Raw genomic sequence first — 14714 nt, 5'->3', positions numbered from 1 at the left:
TCAACCGGGGGAGATCTGCTGTGCCTGGGGTTTTTTCTTTTTCTCTTTTTCTTTTTTTTTGCCACGCCTGACTATTTTTACCCATAGTGCCTGGCTGGGCTTAATCTATGCACCAAAAAAACTCTTCACAGGTTTTCCTGGGCTGGAGGGAGAATCCAAGGGTTTCGGTGCTTGTCTTGAACCCAGTTCAACCCCTGGCACTGCCCAAGGTCGCTCGGAGTAGGAGTCCTCCTGGAGCACAGAGCCAGGAGCAAGCCCTGGGCACTGCCAGGTGTATCCAAAAGGGAGAAAGAACTCAGACCCGACACCTGAAACTTATAAGCAGGAAATCCAAGTAAGGGTGAGGGGCCAGAGAGGCGACAGTCCCGCGGGGAGGGCAACTGAGCAACCCAGCACCCCCTAGGGTCCCGAGAGCACCACCACTCGGAGTCCAGAGCCAGAAGCAAGCCCTGAGAACCACCGGGTGTGACCCCAAAACAAAACAAAACAAATTCAGGGTGAAATAAATGAGATGAGTGGGGCTAAGGCAGCAGAGGCAGAGTGGGGGGGGGGCGGGGGGCTCTGACAGGAGGGAGGGGCAGGTGGGGCGTGGACTCGGTGGGGGGGTGTTTTCAGAACACTGCTCGGACCTCCTGGGGGCTGGGGAGGACACAGACGAGGGTAAGTGGGCACAAAGAGGAAAGGAAGCGCCCAGCAGTCCTCAGTCGCCCTATTTGCCAGTAGAGCAACGCGTGGCCACACCTGGTGACTCAGCAGAGGGGAGGGCGTGGGGCTGGACAGACACCATGGACGCCTCTGGATGGACCCCCAGTACTGTACATGGGCCCCCAGGCGCCACTGGGAGCACCCCGAGCTCAGAGCCAGGCGGCACCGCTGTGTGTAGCCGCAGACGCCCCACTACCACCACGGGAAGAGAGAGTTTCCCGAACTGTTCAAATAAAGCAGAGGGGGCCGGTTTGTTTATTTATTTATTTATTTATTTATTTACTCTTTGGGTCACACCTGGTGATGCTCAGGGGCTACTCCTGGCTCCGCACTCAGGAATTGCTCCTGGTAGTGCTCGGGGGACCGTACGGGATGCCGGGGATCAAGCCCTGGCTGGCTGCCTGCAAGGCAAACGCCCTACCGCTGTACTATCTATCACGCCAGCCCCTGGTTTATCTATTTTTCTTTTTTTTTTTTTTTTTTGGTTTTTGGTTTTTGGGTCACACCTGGCAATGCACAGGGGTTACTCCTGGCTCTGCACTCAGGAATTACCCCTGGTGGTGCTCAGGGGACCATATGGGATGCTGGGAGTCGAACCCGGGTCAGCCGCATGCAAGGCAAACACCCTCCCCACTGTGCTATTGCTCCAGCCCCTGGTTTATCCATTTTTAAATGACCTTTACAAGGAGCGTTTTCGCAAGCTGCCAAGAGACGAGAAGCAGTGAACAGACCGCCAACCCCCTAAAAACACCACACCCCTCCCTGAGGCTCCTCCAGGCACCTGTCAGACACCCCAAATAACAACGTTTTCTGATCAGAGGGAATTACCAAGACCAAAGACCTGGGGCTGCAGGGAGAACACAGCAGGGAGGGCGCTCTGCCTCGCACACAGGTGACCCAGGCTCAATGCCCAGCATCCATAGTCCCCTGGGCCCAGAGGGAGTGATCCCCTGGGCACGGGGCCCGGAGGAAGCCCTGAGCACCACAGGGTGTGCCAACAAAACCAAACAAAACCAAATAAAGATCTAAGAACAAGATTAGCTGAGGAATTTAATTTTGGCTAATTCACAGTTCATTGGATTTTGCCTTTTAGGAAAAAAATTAAATCTATAGACACTAAAAGTAAATGAAGCTGATGGCAACCCCTTTCTGTGAAAGGAAAGTATTCTTATATTAATGTGTTTATCTCTGCTGGCATGTTCCGCTTAGTTAAGATTCACAGCTTCGGGGTTTAATCTGACTAATAACACCAGCCACGTTACAGGCTTTTTAACATAAGACCACCAGTCTGTCCCTTTGGATACACTACTTCCAATTCCCCAGAGACACTGCAAATCCCCTGGATTCCAAATCTTTGTCACTGGGTTGGGTTTTTGTTTGGGGGCCACACCCAGATGAGGTCGGGGCTGGGGGTCATTCCTGGCAGTGCTGGGGGACCAAGTGACAGCCAGAATGATGGGAGTCAGGTCTTCGCCATGCGAGGCAGATGACCCACCCTTTGAGCAACTCCCTAGACACCCCCCCCCATCTCGAAGGCAGCTGATGGCCGAGATGGTGATGAGCAAGTGACTCCCACCGCCGGAGCGTGTCAGAGGAATTCTCCACACCGCGGTCTCTCCGCTCACGAGAGACAGAAGCATCGGGCCGGTATTCTTTACCAATCTCCCGCCTGCTCTCCTGACCTTGTTCAATCAGCCCATCCACTCACACACAGAAAATGTTATTGCAGGAGGGAGTTTAAGAAAATTGGTATATTATGCAGATGCCACAGGGGAAGGGGAAAAAAACCTCCTTGTCATAAAAAATGCAGTTCTATTATGGCTTGTGTCTCGGTTGTTTAAAATGAACAGGGCTGGTGAACAGGGGAGGCAAGGGACTCGGGAAAAGAAACCCGACCTGCTATTCTTTTTTTGTTGTTGTTTGTTTGTTTTATGGGTCACCCCCCACGAGATGCACAGGGGTTACTCCTGGCTCTGCACTCAGGAATTACTCCTGGTGGTGCTCAGGGGACCATATGGGATGCTGGGAACTGAACTCGGGTCGGCGTATGCAAGGCAAACGCCCTACCCGCTGTGCTATCGCTCCAGCCTCTTGATCCGCTATTCTATAGAGATTCGGTGGTGCCCGGCCTGAAGCAGGCCCTCACCCCTGCAGGCGGCCTCTGCTAGCCCCCAGCCCCTCCCACCCCCACCCCCTACATCCGAAGCAAAATACACAAGTCTGGGGCTGCAGCTGAGACACTCTGAGCACAGAGCCAGGAGTGAGCCCTGAGTATAGAGTGTCTCAGCCAGGTTCCAATTTGGCTACCCCAATTATGCCCTCCACCCCCCGCCCCAACCACCCCACCAGGCTCACACTTTGTGCTCTGCTTTCTCTCTCTCTCTCTCTCTCTCTCTCTCTCTCTCTCTCTCTCTCTCTCTCTCTCTCTCTCTCCAGTCATTGTGACCGTGGAGGTGACCGTATGACTGCTGAGCTTAAAATTCCTGGCACTGGGGTCTGCAGAGAGAGTATGGCAGGGAAGGCTCTTGCCTTGCATGCAGCCATCCCGGGTCCAATCCACCCCCACCCCACCCCTATGTAGGTTCCTGAGCCCCACCAGGAAGTGAGCCCTGAGCACAGAGCCGGGAGTGAGCCCTGAGCACAGAGCCAGGAGTCAGCCCCGAGCACAGAGCCAGGAGTGAGCCCTGAGCACAGAGCCGGGAGTGAGCCCTGAGCACAGAGCCGGGAGTGAGCCCTGAGCACAGAGCCGGGAGTGAGCCCTGAGCACAGAGCCGGGAGTGAGCCCTGAGCACAGAGCCGGGAGTGAGCCCTGAGCACAGAGCCGGGAGTGAGCCCTGAGCACAGAGCCAGGAGTCAGCCCCGAGCACAGAGCCGGGAGTGAGCCCTGAGCACAGAGCCGGGAGTGAGTCCTGAGCCCCACCAGGAGTGAGCCATGAGCACAAAGCCAGGAGTGAGCCCTGAGCACAAGGCCGGGAGTGAGCCCTGAGCACAGGGCCGGGAGTGAGCCCTGAGCACAGAGCCAGGAGTGAGCCGTGAGCACAAAGCTGGGAGTGAGCCCTGAGCACAGGGCCGGGAGTGAGCCCTGGGTGCCCAGGACCAGACACGGTTGGCATGTGCCAGGCAAGTGCCCGACGCGCTGTACTTCCACCTGCCCGGGCTTTGTCGTTAAGACGAGCCACAGTGACCTTCTGAGATGGACCATCCTGTGAGGGGCACATACGTGACCAACGTATGTGGGTTGGTTGGAGGCGCCGTGAGGATTTTGTTCAGATAGATCAAAATATTCCCACCAGGGGCTGGAGCGATAGCACAGCGGGTAGGGCGTTTGCCTTGCACGAGGCTGACCGGGGTTCGATCCCCGGCATTCCATATGGTCCCCAGAGCACCGCCAGAGGTAATTCCTGAGTGCAGAGCCAGGAGGACCCAAAAAGCAAAAAAAAAAAAAAAAATTCCCACCAGTCGCCCCTTCTAGAGCACCCCCCACCCTGGGCCGTGCAGACCCCTGAGCTCTGCTGGGTCGCCGTGGGCACTCCTCAGGAAGGTCACAGAAGCAAATCAGGTGGCGATGGAGCCCTTGGGATGGCACCAAGGGGCTCTGTGGCTCCTCCGGGCCACAGCACTGCTTGGGGGCATGGGACCCCATGGGCGCAGCCTCTCACTTCTGGAAGGACCTGCGGTGATCCTAAGACAGTGCTCTCCTTGCTCAGCCTGGGTGTCAGGACCTCGTTTTGACTTCTCAAAAACCCTGGATTCTGCACCAGCATGTGGTGTCACCCATGCCTTAGGAAATTTTAACCAGGGGCCGAGCGGTAGTACAATGGGTAGAGCATTGGCCTTGCACGAGGATGACCCGGGTTCAAGCTGCTAAAACAACTTAGCTGACTAAATTCAGCATTGTGTCGTGTGGGCCGCTGGGGTGCGGGGAAAGTGACGACTCGATGGTCCCCAAGGCCAGTCACAACCAGGCTGCTGTGGTTCCGGCCATCACCTGCTGCCAAGTTTTCGAGTGCCCAGGATTAGCCCCCCCACCCAAACACACACCTCCATCGCACCCCAAACGCTCTTCAAAGGCCACTGTTGCTCACGCTCGTGCCTCTGGGCAGCTTCTGCTCCGTGACAGAAGCAGCGTGCCCTGGTTGACGTGACAACGGAAAAGCGTGCGAGAGTACGCAGTGCAGCGCCCCACTGCAGCCTCGGGCCTCAGCCAGAGTCCCTAATTAGGCTGCTGCAGTCTAATTAACAGCTCAGCCACCAGCCCCGGTGCAGCAGGGGGAAGGACATGCTGGCGACGGCGGGGGAGAGAGAGAGAAAACACACAAGGTGACGGACGGTCCTGTGAGCTGAGATCCCAAACTGGGAGCCCCCTTCTTTCTAGGAGGGTGGGCGGCGCCCCCGGCTGTGCTCAGGGCTGACTCCTGGCTCTCTGCTCTCAGGGATCACTCCTGGAGGGCTCGGGACCCTGTGGGGTGCAAGGCAAGGGCCCTCCCCACGCCCCATCCGTCTGGCCCCTGGGCGCCCTCCTTGTAGCTGAGGCTTCAGCAATGATGGAAGCTGCTCTCATCCAGAGGTCTCCAGGGCAGGCGGTGAGGGCGCCCTGCAAAGGTTCCCCCCCACCCCGCCCCCAGCGCCAACATCACACAGACTCGCCATGCCACAAGGCGGGTCTGACAGGTGCCTCTGCCAGCGCATCCTCCAGCTTCCAGAACCTCAAGTGCCAGAGTGTCCATTACACACGTTTTAATTCGAGCCGACTATGCTAATGCACTTTCTAGGGACGCAGGAGAGGGAAAGCAGGGAAACTTACTTTCTGACCCGACAATTTGGTCTCTGTGCAGAAAACGAGAACACATCGATAATAAAACTCCCTGTGCTCCCTTCCAAAAGAAAATAATAATAAAAAAAATCAAAGAACAAAAATTCCTGCCAAAGGGCTGGAGCGATAGCACAGCAGGTAGGGTGTTTGCCTTGCACGAGGCCGACCCGGGTTCGAATCCCAGCATCCCATATGGTCCCCTGAGCACCGCCAGGAGTGATTCCTGAGTGCATGAGCCAGGAGTGACCCCTGTGCATCGCCGAGTGTGACCCAAAAAGCAAAAAAAAAAAAAAAAAATTCCTGCCAAAAGAAGGAAACTCAAGTCCTTTCAGGCCTGAATCAACAGGCAGCAGGAAGGGCGCTTGCCTTACACACTGCCCACTTGAATTCAATCCCCCACATCCCATAGGGTTCCCCCAAGCACCGCCAGGGGTAATTCCTGAGTGCAGAGCCAGGAGAAACCCCTGGTCATCACTGGGTGTGACCCAAAACAAAACAAAAAATTAAATAAAGTCCTTTCATACCTGCCTGCTACACTCACCTCATTATAGAAACTTTTGTTTTGTTTTTGTTTGGGGCCCACACCTGGTGTTGCCCTGGGCTCACTCCTGGCTCTGCACTCAGGAATTAGTCCTGGTAGGCTCAGAGGACCCTGGGGGGCGGTGCCAGGGATTGAACTGCACACAAGGCACGTGCCCTACCCACCGTATTAGCTCTCCAGCCCCTCACTTTAGAATGTTCCATTGCTTTTACCCTCCGTTCCTTTTCTTCTATTTTTAGTATGTGGGGACCACACCCAGAGGTGACAGGAGACAGCAGGGCCCTGTGGCAGTGGTCCGGAGGTCGTGTCGGGCTGAAATCAAACCCAGCACCTACCACTTCAGTCACATTCCCACTCGCCAGCATTCCATTTTAAAAAATTAACTTCAAAAATATTTCCTTCCCACAATCCTTCTGCAAGACAAAAACAACTCGGTTTGGAATCTTAGAAGAGGGAAGCTTCTTTTGTTTATTTGTATTCTTTCAAGTCAGGTGTAATTCAGAATGAACAAAACTGGGGCCACAGAGCTAGGACAGGGGGTAAGATGCTTGCCAAGCCGGGTTCAATCTCTGGCACCCCACAAAGTTCCCTGACCTCCGTCAGGAGTGATCCTTGAGCAGAGAGTTCGGAGTAAGCCCTGAACACAGCCAGGTGGGGCCCCCAAAACCAAAAAAAAGAACAAAAGTGCTCGACCACCATCAATTATCTGGAGTATGTTGGGTCAGTCCCCAACATACAAGAGGCATTCTATTTCTAAAGGTGAACAAATACTTTGACATTTACTAAATTCAATAAATCACACCATGCAAAACTAGTTTTGCTACTACATTTCACCCTTCAAAAGATGCGGCAAGAAATTGAAAAGGTTGAAAGAGATTGGACTAGGTGAAAACAGACATAATATATACACCTACCATTGAATTTCTGCACCCGGCACATGCGCAGAACACCAGCAAGGGCTAAATAAGATGAGTTAGCGTGTGCGTTGCTTGTTAAGTGTCAATGGGACTCAAAAGAGCTATAGCACTCCATGAGCGCCAAAGAAAAACTTAATAGGCATTTTATAAAGGAACATACACAAACATTTGAGAAAAGATAACACCTACCATCAGGGAAATGGAAAATTAAACCACAACACTCAGTGGCTCAGTGAAAAAGACAGATCATGTCACGTGTTGGTGGGGACACAGAAACCGTATCACTGGTGAAAACAGAAAAGCGTGCAAAGATTTGGAACAAGAGGCAGTGGTTTCTTATCAGGCTTACCATATCCCTAGGTTAAGCTCTGACCACACAAAATTTAAAAAGAAAAAAAAAAAGACATGCAAATAAAGACATGTCCAGAAGTGTTTGTAACCAGCTGTACTATCGCTCCAGCCCTTAGTCCAAAAGGAAACAATCAGAGTGATCTGAGGTGAATGGACAAAATTCTAGTAAATTCAAACACGGAGATGCTTCAGGGTAGTAGAAAAAGGAAACGTATAAGATGGGTCACGGGGACTGAGGAGGAAGAAAGGGAGGAAGGAGGAGGAAAAAGAGAAAAACAAAGGTAAGGGAAACAAAAGAAATGAGAATTAGGGGCTGGAGAGATAGCACAGCGGGTAGGGCGTTTGCCTTGCATGCGGCCAACCCGGGTTCAAATCTCAGCATCCCATATGGTCCCCTGAGCACTGCCAGGAGTGATTCCTGAGTGCAGAGCCAGGAGTAACCCCTGTGCATCGCCGGGTGTGACCTCCCCAAAAAAAAAGCAAAAGAAATGAGAATTAGACAACATGAAGGAACTGAATTGAATTGAAATGAACTGTAGAACTGAAATTGAGAACTACCGAAATCAAGACCTAAAGATTTTGAAAACTGTCAGAGAGAAAAGACAGATAATTTGCAAGTGACAGTTCGTGTGACAGCTGACATTGTAGCAGCAACACTGGAGGCAGGAGACATAGTTAAATGAGAAGCAAGAACCCAGAACGGCGTGTGGAGGCGGCTACTACAGAGATGCAGGTCACACCATCACTGGGGCTACCGGCAAGCCCCGCTCACCAACAGAATTCTTAAAAGCTCTAACTGGGAAACAAGAAAAATGATTACAGAAGCTGATTTTCAGGTCGGTTATATTTTCTTCATGTTTGAACAGTCTAATTTTTGTAACTGATCCTATCTATCTGTGTTACCCACCTTTCAGGATTCATTCAAATTGTCAAATCAGGGACAAGAGTGAACAGGGTTAGCTAAGCACTTGCCTTGAGTGTAGCCAGTCCTCAGTCTACCCCTGACCCCACATGGGCCCCGGAAGCATCGCCAGGAGTGATCCCTGAGCACAGAGTCAAGAGCAGGAAGCCCCGAGCACCCCCAGGGGAAGTCCAAAAACCCAAACTCAAGTTTTAAAGGTCAACAGTTTGATTAGAAAAAATGGGAACAAAATCAAATATAAAATGTTTGAATTCCCTGGACTAGAAATCTATCGGTGCTACCAAATTTCCCAGAGACTATGCAGGGGGTGAGCATTTGCCCTGCATGCAAACAACCCAGGTTCAATCCCTGGGAACTGCAAAAGGCTCCCTGAGCACAGAGCCAGGAGCTCTCTGAGCACTGTCAGGTGTGTTCCCACCCCCCAAAATAAAGTTTTTATTAAATTAAAGAAAAACTTTAGATTAGGGATACAGGTTAGCAGAAGAATATAAGCCTCAGTCTTTGATGGAAGCTCTGGGTCTGGTTTCCAACCCGGCCCCTCAAAATAGAACAAAACAACCCTTCAAAACTACCTCGAAAGAACATCAAATATAGGCTTATCTATCCATTCAATAAGCAAAAGCCCTAGATATGTGCTTATGATGGACAGTTAAGAGGGTGGAAATAGTGAAACGGGCTGGAGAGACAGTATAGCAGGTGGGGCGCTTGCCTCGCACGTGACCCACCCAGGCTCAATCCCCAGCATCCCATATGGTCCCCCAAGCACCACCTGGGCTGATCCCTGAGTACAGAGCCAGGAGGAAACCACTGAGTGTGACACAACCCACAACCCCCCCACCACCACCACTACCAAAAAAAAAAAAAAAAAAACAAGAAAAGGAAGAAAGCGAAAGAAGACAAAAAGAGAAGTCATCCTGGGGCCGGAGCGATAGCACAGTGGGTAGGGCATTTGCCTTGCACGCGGCCGACCCGGGTTCGATCCCTGGCATCCCATATGGTCCCCCAAGCACCGCCAGGAGTAATTCCTGAGTGAAAAGCCAGGAGTAACCCCTGAGCATCGCTGGGTGTGACCCAAAAAGAAAAAAAAAAAGAGAGAAGTCATCCTATCACTGGATGCTTCAGGTTTGTAAGTTGCTTTATAGCAAGGGCCACATCTGTGTGTCAGCGGAGAGGGAGTTTGGGGTTGGGAATATCCTAAGAGCGACAGGCAGCCTGATTTGCCCTGTGGCTCTTTTGTCTCAAAATGCATGCACAAATATGACAATTTCACACATGGAATTAATTCCGTGCAAATGATGGGTTCCCACATTAATTTAATTGCCAATCTTGCCATACGTGTATAATTTCCATCCCAATTAAAATCAGAAAGTGGGTGGAGCCCGCAGTCCGCACTGAGCATGCCTCACTTGCAACTGCTGGTCTCCAGGTTGGGCTCACAAGTGTCCAAAGGTCTGAGCTTCCAGGTAACATGTATCAAGCACCCGTGTCCACCGCCCCTGCCTGGGTTTGTCCCTCCTCTTCCCTGGACACACGTTTCTAAGGGGCTTACCCCAAAGCAATGGCAGCCTACTAAAAAGCCAGTCTCTCCGCTCAAACAAAGATTTTTCAGGGAGCTTCTTGATTAAAAACAAAAGCTGCATTTGCCAGGAAAGGACCGTGGGGATCAGTATTTCGAGTCAACTGGGGGGAAACCAGGGAGCTCTGATCTTCCCGACATTTGGAACTGGTTAAGCAGTCATCTAGAGAGAGCAGAGGGCAGGGCCAAAAAAAAAGAGAAAGTGAAATAAACCAAGGAGGGGCTGGAGCGATAGTACAGTGGGCAGGGCTCTTGCACCCAGCAACGGGCCTGGGTTTGATCCCCACCTTCCATAGGGTCCCCCGAGCACTGCCAGAATAAATCCCGAGTGCAGAGCCAGAGGTAACCCCCGAGCATCCCTGAGTATCACCGAGTGTGACCCAAAAAAGCAAAAAAAAAAAAAATTTTTTTTTAATTTTAAAAATAAACCAAGGAGCGACTCCCATTCTGCACAAGGCCTGGCCAGTCCCACTTTCCATTAAAGACCCCAGTGAGGGAGAGGCGGTCCAGAGCCTGGAAGCCCAGCCGCACCCCAGAATGCCGACATACCTGTGTACCCCAAAAAGGCAAGACGGAGGAGCTGGGTTTGGGGGTTCCACAGCCCCGCCTCTCCCCACTCAGTGTCACAGGCCAGAACGTTTCTCAAAAACGCCAGTGGGCAGTGGTCTGCACTGAAAGGGGTCACTTACAATATAGGCTTGGTCATTTGATTTTTTTTATTTGGGGGGGACACACCTAACAATGCTTTCCCCTGGCTGGGTGCTCAGGGTTCACTCCTGGGGCTGTTCACTCCTCAGTGCTCAGGGTTCACTCCAGCTTCAAGGGGCCAGAGATTGAACCTGGGTCGGCCGCGGGCAAGGCAAATGCCCTCCTCACTGTGCTCTCTCCAGCCCCATGGGTTTATTTAAATGCCCGTTGGCCCCGGGGTGAAAGCATCAGTCAAGCACATCTGCAATTTCCCCCCTGCTCCCCGGATGTCAGCCGGCCTTTTCTCCCACAGAAAATGCAGCGAAACTCAAGGAGAGTCTTGAAATAACCCAACAGGCTTCTTATCTCCCCCTCCCCCCGCCCTTCTCTTGGGTGGGTGGAAGCATTTTATTTTCTGTAACAATATCACAAGTCCTCTCTGCTTAAATTATACATTTTTTATAACCCATGCATATTAGAGGCTGAATTCAACTTTCTAAACATTTAACCTTTCAATACTATCATTTTTTTTTCTTTTGGGGGTCACACTCGGCAATGCTCAGGGGTTCCTCCTGGCTCTGCACTCAGGAGTTACGCCTGGGGGTGCTTGGGGGACCATATGGGATGCCGGGGATCAAACCCGGGCTGGCTGCGTGCAAGGCAAACGCCCTACCCGCTGTACTATCGCTCCAGCCCCACTACCATTCTTTTTTAAACCCCGTTCATTCCCTGAGCCAAGGCCTCAAAGGCCTGGCATGCATGATTTGCACGCAGGACCCCCAGGTTCTGCGTGGTCCCCAAGGAATACTATCCAGAGCACCCCTCTTCCGCATGAAATAACAAAAGCCGATTCCTGGGAGAGCTTCCTTTCGCCAAAACCAAGCGATAAACATTTCCCCAGGGCCTGGCAATCTGGGGATCAGAACCCTGAAGACAACAGACTCCACAGGCGGGACCTCGCCACAGCCTTTTCCAGCGGATTTGGCTACAGTGTATTCGTACTGTATTCCGGGCTGAGAAATCAAATTCTCTCCCGGGAGGGGACCATCCGTGTGGAAAGGGACAGTACCCTCCTACCAGCCAGGAGTCCCCGTTGGGACCCAACTCAGGAAAGCCACACCCAGACCAGGGTGCGGGGTGAACCCTGGAACCTGTGATTCTACAAGGCACAGCTGAGCATTACACACACACACACACACACACACACACACACACACACACACACACACACCAGGAGCTCCCAGAAGGCCACTGGACTGGGCCACAGCATCTCACATCACCCGACGCCTGGCCCGTAGGCCAACCTGGGCCCTACTCGGCATCTATTTATTTTACCCAGAAACAGACCTATTAGCCAGACCTCCAAGCACCCGCCGTGCCTCGAGCCTGGCCCACATCCAAGATTGGTGCCTTGCTGCAGAACGATGCTGTAGGAATACCAAGTGGGCCGAGCCCGAACCGCACGCCTGAAACCACGTTCTGAGAGAAACTGTCAGCTGTCCCAGACGCAGGGGAGACGCAGGCTGGAAGCCCAGGAGACGAACTTCAGAAGAACCAGCCCAGACGCCACCGCGAATCAGACAGATTTCAGGCAACTCCCCTGCTCCTGCCGGACCCCCAAGGCCGTGCTGCGGGGGGCGGGGGGGGGGGCGGACAATGCAGGGGTGCCGCCGGGAGAGCACCCTGCGAGCCAGCACGTGCCAAACACACAGGCACTCCCCCCAGGGCCAGGCCCCCAGCCGCTCCGAGCCGCGGCCTGCTGGGTGGGGGCGGGGAGGGGAGGGGGGGCGCGGGAAACTGCGCAGCCAGTTCCACCGGGGAAACGGAGGAGAAAAGCCGTAACGAGCGCAATAAAACGAAACTGCCCCGCGGCCGGAGCCAGGGGGCCCGCGCCAGCTAACCTGTTCCAGATGAGGAGCGAACTCGCCCCGCCTCGCCGGCCCGGCTTCTTTGTGAGCCTCACCCAGCTCCTTTTGGGGAGGGGTCGGGGGAGGGGGGACACTGCAGAGACTCCCGCCCCCCACCCCCAACAGCTGCCCAGCTCCAAGGGCCAGGCTTCCAAATCCAGCCACACGCAAACACACATGCATGCATGCATAGATGTACGCATGCATGCATGCATGCATGCGCGCGCGCACACACACACACACACGCACACGCGCACACACACATCCCACTCCCTCCCTCCAGGGTCTGGCCGGATCACATCTAAAGTTTCCGGAACTTAAATCATAAAACCACCATCCGAAGTTGTTGTTTTGAAATGCTCGCCACAAAGAGGGGGGCGGGCGGGAGTGGGGTGGGGTGGGGTGGTGGTGGTGGGGGGGAATCTGGGTCCTTGGCTTTAAAAAAAATCAATAAATAAAGGGGGAAGCTGCGGGGGGCGGGCAAAGCAACTTTGTTCCCCAGAAAGGCCAGCGGCGGAGAGAGCGGCGAATGGAACTTGGGCGGAGAGGGTGTGTTCGTCTTTGTCACTCCACGGGGTGCGAGCGCCGCGCGTGGGCGAGCCGGGCACTGGGCAGCGCGGCGGCCACCCCCCTCCCTCCCCCTCCCCTCCGCGCCCCCAGCGTCCCCGCTCCCAGAGCCCCCCGGAGGGGGGGAACCCCCTTCCCCGGGCCGCCCGGGCTGCAGGCGCCAGGCGCGGGAGCGGCGCGGGGTCGCTGTCACCGCGCGGGCCTGCAGCGCGCCACGGGGAGGGTGGAGGCGAGAGGGGGCGCGCCCCGCCCCGCCGCCCCGCGATCGGGCCTCCCCCCCCCGCGGGCCGGGGCGCGGCGGGGGCCCCCGGGCCGGACCCCGCGGGCCGCACACCTGCCCGCGCCCCCCCGCGAGCCCCCCGCGAGCCCCCCGCCGCCGCATTGTTCCTACCTCGCGCGCCGGCGGCCGGGCTGGGCTCGGGCGGGCACCGCGGCCTCGGCTATTAATACCCGCGGGCCGGGCGCCGGCCGGGCCCTCGGAGGTGGCGCGGGGCGGGCGGAGGGCGGAGCCGGCGTGGCCCCGCCCCGCGCACCCCCCCCCCCTCCCCACGGCCGGCAGGTGCGCCCCCGGCCCGGCCTCCGCGCCCGTGCCCGGCCACTCGCCGCGGGCAGCACGCCCCGCGCCCCCGCACCGCCCCCCGCGCCGCTTCCGGGGCTGTAATCCCCCCCGGGCTGCGGCCGGCGCCCACCCCGCGCCTCGGCGAATCCCACGGCGGTGCCCGCCCTCCCCGCGGCCTCCCCCACCCCACCCCCGGCCGGGCGCAAGGGCCCCCCCGCGGCGCGGGACTGGGACCCCCACCTCTGCCCTCCTCCCCGGGGAGGGGCGGCTTTGCAGATTTTTTTTTTTTGGTCACCTTGGAGATTTCCGGAACTGGACGAAGGGGTTCCCGGGAGGCCGGCACCTAAGCGGGACCCAAGTCGCTGTCCCCACCCACCCGGCCGGGAGCTGCGCCGGCCTCTCCACGCCCCTTTCCTGCCGGATCGGACGTGATGGGGAGAAGGCGCGCTTTTCGCTTACCGCGGCTTCCCAGCGAGCCCCACCGCGTCCAGCTGGCGAGTGCTAAATATAAATGTCTCCACCATAAAAAAAAAAAAAAAAGGAAAAGAGAAGAAAGGAAAACCCAAGCAAATTCTTGGGCGCCGCCCCACCTGATCAGCGGCTCCCGATCAGGAGAATGACCTTCAAATGCATTGACAGACCCCGGGCCCAGATTTTTCTTTCTGCCTGTCTGGAATGGGGGTTCGAGCTGGCTGTGGGGGGCGTGGCCGGGGGTGGGGACATACCTGGCGTGCTGGGGGCAGGTCCTGTGGTTGCTCTGGGGGCCCTGTGGTGCCAGGCATCTAACCCAGCTTCCACATAAGCCATTGATTAGCATATTGGCCCCTCCTAGAATTCCATTTTATTAGAAAAAAAATGCCTCCTGGGGAGCGGTGGCACACGCAGAGGTGCTCAGGACTTAGTCCTGGCTCTGTACCCAGGGATCACGCCTGGCCATGCGCGGGGTGGGGGGAGTGGGCACATGGGGAGCGGGGTGCAATGCATGCAAGGCAAGCGTCTCTATTAGTCTGCAGTGTCTGCAGTGCTGCTTCCAGGAGCTACAGTCCAGCGGGTCACCACATACGGTCCCCAGCAGCACCAGGGATGGTCCCAGAGCTCAGAGCCGGGAGGAAATCCTGAGCACCAAAAACCAAGACAACAAATACAAGCACACTGGTATTTTTTGTTGT

The 14714-nt window shown here is 55.4% G+C and overlaps 1 protein-coding gene across 2 annotated transcripts in view; it reads right to left on the bottom strand.

Annotated features, from left to right (window-relative positions):
- The window catches only part of FARP1 (FERM, ARH/RhoGEF and pleckstrin domain protein 1), a 243823-nt gene extending 229873 nt beyond the window's left edge, over window positions 1-13950 (bottom strand). Inside the window, exon 1 of one of the 2 annotated variants that reach the window (XM_055123652.1) lies at window positions 13841-13950. The gene's annotated coding sequence lies outside the window, so the exon portion shown is untranslated. Of the gene's footprint in view, window positions 1-13377; window positions 13510-13840 lie in introns of those variants that run through there. The other variant, XM_055123651.1, reaches the window with a different exon arrangement.
- Window positions 13951-14714: the final 764 nt, after the last annotated feature.

This window comes from Sorex araneus, chromosome 1, assembly GCF_027595985.1.
Source record: "Sorex araneus isolate mSorAra2 chromosome 1, mSorAra2.pri, whole genome shotgun sequence".
In the NCBI taxonomy this organism is placed as follows: domain Eukaryota; kingdom Metazoa; phylum Chordata; class Mammalia; order Eulipotyphla; family Soricidae; genus Sorex; species Sorex araneus.
The sequence above is the reverse complement of the archived record's forward strand: the minus strand, read 5'-3'. Positions and strand labels throughout refer to the sequence as shown.